This window comes from Trichosurus vulpecula, chromosome 1 (assembly GCF_011100635.1).
Source record: "Trichosurus vulpecula isolate mTriVul1 chromosome 1, mTriVul1.pri, whole genome shotgun sequence".
NCBI classification, from domain to species: Eukaryota; Metazoa; Chordata; class Mammalia; order Diprotodontia; family Phalangeridae; genus Trichosurus; species Trichosurus vulpecula.
This window is the reverse complement of record NC_050573.1, coordinates 220,105,441-220,115,867: the sequence shown is the minus strand read 5'-3', so window position 1 is coordinate 220,115,867 and position 10,427 is coordinate 220,105,441. Positions and strand designations below refer to the sequence as shown.

The 10,427-nt window shown below is 39.3% G+C and overlaps 1 pseudogene; it reads right to left on the bottom strand.

Moving 5' to 3' along the window:
* Positions 1–724: 724 nt before the first annotated feature.
* LOC118834227 lies at positions 725–8,474 on the bottom strand (annotated as a pseudogene).
* Between the last annotated feature and the right edge of the window lie 1,953 nt (positions 8,475–10,427).

Below are 10,427 nucleotides of genomic sequence, written 5' to 3'. Positions count from 1 at the left end.
TGGAATGAGAGTGGAACACAGTCTAACACATGCCTCACACCAGCAAATCCACAGTAGGCCTTGGAGGTGATTGAATCAGTGGTAGCGGTGGTTTTTTACAGAACACTTAGTACACAGTTGGTAAGGGGGTCAGACAGTTGGTCAGAAGGAGATTATGAGGGTTCTTCTGTTGGCAATAGGAGAAAGACTCTGTTGCATTGCTCATATTTGGATCTGGGTTGCAATCACTGGGTGAGGAGGAGTACTAACATACCAGAGCTTGCAGCTGCAGGGGATTCTGGGACTCTGCTCACAGTTCCAAGGTAGAAAAAGAGTGCTTGTCTTCACTCATAGACCAGAACACAGGCTAGGAGAGTAGTAAGCATACCTCTCCCTAGATGACACCACCTTGGAAGAAACAAAAACTTACAGGTCCCCAGAATTATTTCTCAAACAGCTTCACAAAAAACCCTGAAGTTTGGAACAATGCCTCTTCCACTCCAGGAGCAGAGATTCACTTCAGCATAGAGTTAAAAGTCTAGAAATAGGCTGAACATCAAAAATTTCAAAGTCAGCATTTTATATTCCTGGTTTAATTAATTTAATTTAAAAAAAAACTGTAGTTGAATATTACAACAAAAATCAATAGCTAGTTGTGAGTGTGCTACAATGATTATAGTCCTTCACTCATTCACTATTGGATACAAAAACCAGCATTACAACGAAGAGTCTTCAATGGCTCCCATTAAGAGGTTTGATACTGAGCACCACCTCTGGGATGATGTTCATCACCCTCATAAGTTTCTCCATTGTAATGATGTCTTCTTCTTCAGATGGGTCAAAATCCATTGGCTCTGTTTGATCTATTTCCTTAGTCTTCTCTACTTTTTCCAGGTAGTAACTTTTCCAAGTTTTCTAACAAATATAAGCCATTATTTGAGAAGTTTACCTGAAATTCAGGTATTAGAATTCTTTTCTGATAAGATCAGTGATAAATTGGCATGACTACATTCACCACACATTTGATATTCCCACATTTAACAATCTGGTGAAGATGAGAAGTAGTGACTTGTTTTATTATCAAGACTCAAGATTGCTTTCTGAAAGCCAACATGAAAAGGTTCTCACTTTGTTATGTAAATATAGCATTGTCTTTCTGATCCAAAACAATGATAATATATGCTGGCTAAAGTTCTGGCTCCTGGCCACCCTCACCAAGGAACGTTATCTTCTCACCATCTTTCATACCCTCGTCAATATGAACTTGCAGAATCTTTGTCTCTTGAACAACTTTCCTTCTATTACAGCTTTTTCATCTATCTTTAGGACTGATTTGTTTCCAATGCCCTTGGCATTCCATGCAAATTAAATTTGCTTAGCCATTCCAGGTCCTATATGATGAATTCCTGCTTGCACTCTGGTACCTCTGTGAAACAGGAAGGCAATAAACACAACATCAATGATAATCATGACTATGCCTATGTAGTTCTGTATCACAAAGAACGAGAGACTCTTCATAAAGAAGCTAAAAGAAGTATAACATTTATTCAGACACCAGAGAACCATAACTTATAATCAAATGCTCAGCTCCCACAGTCAGTCAGTCTACTTCATCATAACAGCAAAGAGCCCAAAACATCCAATACAGAATATTACAACATGGAGCCTCAACATCCCAAAACCTCTCTGACCCCCTTATGGGGTGTTTCCCCACCAAACTCACAGCACAGCTAAGTCAGCCTGTTTAGTTCTAACAATCATGAGGGCAGACACCAGCAACCATAACATCTCTCTCTCTCTCAATCTCTCTCTCTCTCTCTCTCTCTCTCTCTCTCTCTCTCTCTCTCTCTGTCTCCCTCTCTTTCTCTGTGTCTCTCTCTCAGCATATCCTGTGTCATAACTTCTTTTCCTGTCAGGAAGCTCCTCCTACCACATATGTCTTGGACTTCCTGTGATGTAAGCAGGTCACATGGCCTATTAATAGGTGGGAAAGACCTTCAACTCTAATTGCTATTACATTCAGCCCCAAGATCTTTCATATCCATTACATAGGGCAATGGCAATTCTGGGATAACTGGTGTCAACAGAACTTTATACAACAATATAACAGGGATAACATAGGACAAGTTTATAAAACAATGTCATCATTCCCCCCTCAAACAAATGGGGCTCAAAATCTTGTCCTCCAAAGCTTCTTCCTGCTGAAATTGGATGCAGAGCTGTCCCTGCCCCAAGAGATTAAGAGTCCTATTCGAGAAGTTGGTTCTTTAGTAAGCTGGCATCTAGAACTTAGTTGACACTAAGTCCAGGGATGACACATCACAGTCATGGACAGGTCCAGAGGTGACATCCGAACACATCATCGGGTGACATCTGGCTTAAGCAATCAGGCATCTGCAGCTGAATGGTACTAAGCCTGAAGGAAACAAATCTCACAAACAAATTTTGCAGACAAAAACCAAAATGAAAGAAGCTATCACAGCCTCAATCATGATAGAATACATGAGTCAAAGATACGGTTTCATCACCATTTTTTCCTGGGTAAACCACTGTTACAGTATTGTCTTTCCCATGTGCTATAATTTCTGCAGCCTTTGGAACATCATCTGGCTTCTGTTTTACTCATACATTAGCTCCCAATTTTATTCTATCAGTAGAACCAATTCCTTCCTTTCCTCTGATAGTTGTTTTGGAAGGAGGGTCAATTTTCAGAAGAGGTATTGCTTCACAAGGAATAATAATAAATTGAACTATTCTATCATTTTTACACAACTGTATAGGTTCTTCACCTAAATTCTGGAGTGTCACAATAATTTCTTCTTGATAACTAGAATCTATCACTCCAACCAATGCATATCTCCCTTGAGCTGCTACTCTTGGTTTAGGTAATATCCATCCAAAATGATTCTTATTCTCATACATATCCCAGTAGAGATTTTTCTTATCTCTTTTCTATCCAACCAAAAGTTCTCTAAACAATGTAAATCATATCCTACTGAACCAGGTATTCTTAGATACAGTGGTGGAATATCTTCCTTCACAGTGCAATACTCAACATTTTGGATCTTATATGTCTGATGTGTTCTAATTTGCAGATTTGAGGTCATTGTTCTGGCTAGAAGTGTACTTCCTCCTAATGGTCTATTATTTAAAGTATGTAAAGCAGTGAACAAATTATCTTTCCCAAGTTGATACAAATTATTAGAAAGTAACTTTCTTAACTGTTCTTCAACAATCCATTCATTTTTTCTATCAATCCAGATGCTTGTGCATAATATGGAATATGATATATCCACTCTATATTGTTCAATACACACTATCTCTTCTTCTCATTACCTTTTAAATGTGACCCACTGTCACTTTGAATCTGCATTGGGGTTCATAATATAGACTTATAATATCTAGAGTTTTACAGGTGTTTTTCTAGGTTGCTTTCTCATAATGACAAGCCACTAGTATACCTGAATAGGTATCAACATAAGTACATATAAATTTGCATCCTTTTTCTTGGGGTGGTGGTCCAATATAATCTATTTGCCATATCTGGGCTGGAACTTTTCTCCTTGCCATTTCCCCAATTACTACCCAAGGAACAGTTCTTTCCTTTTCCAATTGACATATATGACATTCCTCCATTGCTTGCTTTAACAATGAATAAGAGAAACTAATACCTTGATCTTGTGCCCACAGGTGTGTGGCCAGGACCCCTAAATGTCTGGCCATTTGGTGGACCCATCTTGCTAGTACCAGATCATCAGGTGGTGTCAAGGTAGGGACAATGTGTTCAGTGGCAATCTTTGCTAGTCATTCAGCATGTGCATCGTACTCCCGTTCTGGTGTAGTGAGGGGCACGTGAGCATCTACATGAAAAATTGACAAATAAGTAACCAAAGGCATGTCCCATATGTCTTCCCATAGTTCTTTGCCCCAAACTTGTTTACCACGAATTTTCCAATTTTGGTTTTTCCACATTAGCATCCATGTAGCTAACCCATTAGCTACTGCCCACGAATCAGTGAATATATGACACTGTGTTCTTTTCTCTGTTTTAATAGCTTGATGTACTGCCATAAGTTCAGCATATTGACTACTTCTACCTATCCCAGTGCTTTGCAAAGTTCTCTTAGTACATGGGTTATAGGCTATTGCTTTCCAATGTCTTTTATGACCCAAATATTTTGCTGTCCCATCTGTAAACCATGCATGTGTCTTCTGTTCTTCAGTTAGTCCATCATAGCTGTCACTCCATTTTACCAAGGATTGTGCCAACTGTTGCCTTGGTTCAGAGGGTTTGTCGTTTCCATCAATGTCAATGCTTGCAATAGATTCATGTAGAGCAGAAACTCCATTTTTGACTGTTTTCGATCCATTCTGAATGTACCATTTCCATTTAATTATGCTAGCCTCTTATATGTGTCCAATTCTGTGAGATGCTGGGGTACTCATTACCCAAGTCATAATCAGAATTCCATACCCTAATATCACTGCCTGGCCCAGAGTCAGTTGTTTAGTCTCTATCAAAGCCCAACATGCAGCTAACAACTGCTTTTCAAAAGATATATATTGTAATCCAGATGAAGGTAGTTTCCTTGATGAAAATCCTAAGGGTACATTTCTGCTTTGTTATTTCTGCCATAAACTCCAACTCACATAGTCATCTTGTACAGTCATTTGTAATTCCACCAGTCCACTATGCGTAGGCCATAAATCCAGAGCCAATTGTATAGCAGCTTTAGCTTTTTCAAAAGCTTTACTCTGTTCAAGTCCCTAATTAAATTCATATTTTTCCTGGTAACTTTATATAAGGGTTTCAAAAAATTGTCCAAGATGTGGAATTGTGGTGTTGCCAATATCCAAAGAGTCCTATGAATGTTTGTGCCTCCTTCTCATTGGTGTGGATTGGAAAATCTTGGATCTTTTGTCAAGCTTATGGGAGAATTTCTTACAATCCTTTATTCCATTGTATACCCCAACATTTTATGGTTTGAGCTGGTCCTTGAATCTTTGCAGGGATAATTTCCCATCCTTTGCTTTTCATATGCTCAATTAAAAGCATCAAACTCTTCTCCACTTCTTTTACAGTTTCCCTCTGTATCAAAATATCATCTATGTAGTGGGTAAACTGTACACCAGGTAACTTCAATTCATCCAAATGTTCAGCCACAATTCTATGACAAATAGTTGGACTGTGCAGATATCCTTGTGGCAATTGGGTTAAAGTATATTGTTGGCCCTGCCATGTAAAAGAAAACTGGTCCCATTGTTTGGAGTCTATTGGGATTGTAAAGAAAGCATTGGCCAAATCAATAACTGTGTGCCAAGTCCCATCATATTTCTGAATCCTTTCCATTAAGGTAATAATATCTGGAACAGCAGCATACAGGGGAGGCGTCACTTTATTTAATTGTCTATAATCCACTGTCGTTCTCCACGTTCCATCTGACTTTTGTACTGGCCATACAGAATTATTCCATTGAGTGGTTGTAGGTATTAATACTCCTGCTTCAACATATGCTTTTATAGTATTGGCAATTTTATCTTCCCCACCTGGTACACCATACTGCTTCAAAGTAATTACTTTAGAAGGTTCAGGTAAAGTGATTGGGTCCATCTTTACTTTTCCTACCAAAACTGTATTAATTCCTATCTTCCTTACCACAAATTGATATCTCCCCTCAGTCAAATTCAGAGTTATGCCTTTCAATATATCTATTCCAATGATGTATTCAGGAATGGGTACAATATTCTTTCTTAGGTAATTGTCCAACTTTCATCATCAGTTTCACTTGTTTGACTGATATTTCTGCCCCTCCTAGTCCTGTGATGGTAAGAGGCGTTTCATGTTTAAATTTGTCAGGATTTCCATAAATCAAGTTGGCCTATGCCCCAGTGTCAATCAATGCCCTAGTTACAGTATTTGATTCATTCTTCCAATATGTAGTCAGATTAGTATGGGGTATGTAATCCCATCTGTGTGCTTCTTTAATCTGAACTAAGGCTTGGCCTATTTCCTAGTCTCCTTGAAGGTGTGACTCACTTGGATACGAGGGTTCAAGATCTGTAGGATTTGTAGGGGTACTTCTTACTTCTCTGTTCCATTTGCTATTAAGCCCCTTATCTTGGTACATTTTGTATAGCTCATTAGTTGGAATGCCATCTATTCTTCTAAAATCTACCCCTGCTTTCAATAGAGCAGTAAAAATTTCTTTCCTTGTCACTCTATTCATTGGACGTTGAAACCATTGGCTGTGTACCCTTCTTCCCCCAGGAAACTTATCTCTTCTGCAGTCTCCTAAGTCACTTAACTGTGAAATCTTATTCAGCACCTCTGAAAGAGGGTTCCCTACTTCTGCAATCAGCAGATTAAGAATCACATGTTTATAAGTGTGGGGGGAGTGCTATCTTAACTATCAAATTCCTATGAGAGACTCCCAAGGGAGTTTCATAATAAATTTCAGGGTTCCCCAACATAATGGCAGTCTTCATCACCTCCTCCCGTTAACTTTCTTTTACAGTCCCTTATTGAATACCAGGGTCTATTTGGAGTAGACCACATGGCATCAGCAGGATACTCCTCTTTACAGCCTGTCATAGCCAAAGCTAACAAATTGGTTACTTGATTAGTTCTTTTCGAATGATAATCCCTAAAAACTTGCTGCACAAAAGAGTTCTGACTAATACTTACAAATCTCGTGCAATCCACAGAATCTACAGATACTCCTGTGGCTCCTTTATCACTGATTCTCACCATCCAAGATAGTAACGATTCTCCCGTTCTCTGGGTGAACCTACTCAAGAAATCTATGAATCCTCTAAAACCAGCCTAAACTGAGTATTATCACTTTGTTTTTCCTGCCTCCTCTGCTCTATGGGGCACACTTCTCTTTGAGAAGTCTGGTGTGATACTGTCTTACTGTCTCTATGAGAAGTAGCTTACAACAAAGTTTCTCTTCATGCTGGAAGTTTTGACATTGTATCCTCCTGTCTAGATTCTCTGCCCCTGTTACCATGGTAACCAGACTGCCTGCTAGGTTTCACCTTGGCTGAACTGAGGTGCACTCTTGACCTCCTTTGCTCCCTCTGCCTTCTAGCTAACAAGGCTGTTAGGTTCCTGCTGATCTTCCACCTGAGTTTCTCCATCTTGCTGTGGTATAGGCTGAGTATTTTCAGACATTTCAGCAACTGCCTGAGCCTGAGTTCTCTCTCCTAATAGTCTGTCTTTGTGTTCACACACAATATGATAGGCTGTGAGTAAAATCCAGACTCATCTAGAGATCGCTTTTGGCACTTCTGTTCCTGGCTCAACAGTAACCTCTCTGAGATATAGCTCCAAATCTCTGGGTCCTCCACCCAGTAGTTTCTGCTTCCAGTCCTCACAGAGACCAGTGTCTTTAGACCATTCCTTTCCTAGGGAGCAATAAGTTACCTCCTCCCATCCTGGACAACCATTTCTTCTTCTGAAGCCCTTCCACCTCTAAAAAGAGATCTTATACCTTGGGATCCCATCCTCCTAGTGGCCAAATGAAGTAGTAAGGCAATAAACACAACATCAGTGATAGTCTTGAATATGCCTATGTAGTTCTGTATCGCAAAGTATGAGAGACTCTCCATAAAGAAGGTAAAAGAAGTACACCATTTATTCAGACACCAGAAAATCATATCCCAGAACCAAATGTTCAGCTCCCGCAGCCAGTCAGCCCACTTTATCATAACAGCAAGGAGCTTAAAACACCATATCAAAGCCTGGAGCCCGGCTATCCCAAAAGCTCTCTGATCCCTTGCTGGAATCTTCCCCAAAACAAATTCAGAGTACAGCTAAGTCAGCCTGTTCAATTCTAACAATCATGAGGGCAGCCCTTAGCAGCCACCTGCAGTTATAACATCTTTCTCTCTCTTCCTCTCTGAATTTTTCCATGACATAACTTCCTATTCCTGTCAGGAAGCTCCTCCCACTACATGTAACTTAAGCTTCCTGTAACATAGGCAGCTCACATGGCTTATTAATGGGTGGGAAAGATCTTCAAATCTAACTGCTACTACACTCTGCAATTGAGACAGCATTCTACAACTCCTTTACTGCCCAGTCCTTCACATTTGTCACAAATTGCATTCTTTTGAAAAACCTTGTTTGACCATTATATAAATCTTCTAAGGTCACTGAGTACTAATGAACAACAGTTTTACTTCTCTATTCCCTTCACATTCCTGTCTCTTCCAAAAAACATTTCAAAGATACCCATTGGAAAGCCAAAGCCACCACCAGAACCACCCTCTTTGATGGCTTGTTCTCTACCTTTGTCATGTAAGTCTCTTTTCTTTGCTTCAGAAAGTACTTCATAAGCTGGAGAAATCTATTTGAACTTGTCTCCTTCATTTTGGATCCTTATCTGGGTGATATTTCAAGGTTAGTTTTTTTTATATACCCTTTTTTAGTTCTTCCTGGGAGGCATTGGGTTTTATTCCCAAAATATCATATCAGTTGTTTCCTTTGCCATGCTCCATAGCTGGTGAGCTGGAGTAACTAGGTGTCAAAACACCCATGTGGGGTGTGTGTGTGTGTGTGTTTGTGTGTTTGTGTGCGAAATGGTATATCCCACGAACCAGTTGAAATGGGGGATTGAGTGGAAGAAAGAGAAAATGAAGGGAGGGGGGAGTTCTTGTGCACAAAGATCAGGAAGTAGCAGCTGCTGCCCTCTGCTGGAAAGTTCCCTTCCCTCTTAATTCTTAAAACCGTTATATGAAAATGAACTGGGGATCCACAATGCCCTGTAGATTTGTGTTCTCTCCAATGTGCACCATCTCATTCTGTATCTTTGAATTTTCTTCATATTTTTTATAGTTTTTAATAAATAAAAGTCTTTCTGTGCCCCTTTAAGCCATCCAGTTGTTTACATACAAAGGTGACAACAGTGTACGTCTTTTACATGGTGATGCGAGGGTTTATTTTTATGTACAGTTCATTTTCTGTTCTAATCTGCTCACATCTCTATTTTAGCAATTTTTTATTAAAGTTATTTTTCCAACTTTGGGATTACAATATCCCACTATAACTAACAATCTTCCATCTTTTACCAGTTGATCAAGACATTTTTAATACAGTATTTTTTTTGCTTCATATGAAAGGGCAGCAGCTTAAAGGAGCAGTACTTTACGATTACATTGGGAAAAAGTGTGGTTCAGTTCAGCTGGTATTAAACTCTTTCATTGCCATTTATTACCTATGAGAAAGTCACTTAACCTCTCCAGGCCTAAGATTCTTCATCTATAAAATGATGGGGTTGGACTAGATGACCTCTAAGGTCCCTTCTAGCTCTAAACCCATGAGTCTCTAAAGCACTGAACCATCCATGATGTAAATTTAATAGTGAGAAACATAGCTTAACATCTGATTGCCTCATGGTGAACCCGCTCTGCCTAGCTCCTATTTAGACACTCACAGTAGGTTAAAAATAATTCACTTAAACTCAAGGACATTGTAAAAACCAATTCATAAATTTTGACCAAGAAATTTGGGACAGTGGGGGGGAGAGGGAAGTAAAGCAAACCTCATTTTTGTGATTTGTAATATAACATTCAAATTTTACTCTTTCAGGCTTTGTCCTCTATAGACATGGTTTCCCTAACTTTCAATCTGCTGCTCAGCCTAAGAAAGCCATGGCAGTCACTCCAGAAATAGCACACATTGAGGAGAAGTGATTTAACATACCCTAGAAAGCACTCCTAGCTCACTGTGTGCAGGCTGACTTTTATCTGGTAATTATGTGGAATCTTCTCCTAAACCTTTTGTTCCCTGGGCAGCACCATCTTTTGCGTAACACACCATCAGTATGCCTCACTAATACATCATGTTCATGACAGCTTCAATGGTGTGCTGAAGCAACAGCTCATCAGAGCTGCAGCTCCCTAGAATGATTTATCATGGTAACATATCATCAGAGGGAGGCAGCATAATAATATATGGCCAGAAAATATACAGGAGGATTATGCACAAGCAGCTTCAGTTTGTCGACAGAATTCGCAAGGAAACCTGGAACACTGAGTGTGTTTTTTAAAATTGTCGAATATAGGGCGAATAGAAGTGAGAGGTATAGACTTAGCCATTCCTTCACTTCATTTTGATCTGGAAAACCAGATATGTTGTTTGTATTCCTAAAAGGATTTCAGTGATTCTTTATAGGATCTCTTAAACTAACATTGTATCTTTTTTTAAAAAAGGATTAATATGGGGAAGGAAGGAAGGGAAGGAGAAAGGAAGGAAAGAAGGAAAGAAAGAAAATAGCTATCGTTCAGGGGTTAAGGAACAATCAACTGAACAATCATCACACATGTATTAAGCACTTACTATGTGTCTAACACTGTTCTAAGACCTGGGGATACAAGTACTTTCCATAGATTGATGTGAGTTTTGGGGCAGAAAAATTCTAAGCAACTATCATAATTTCTTTTAT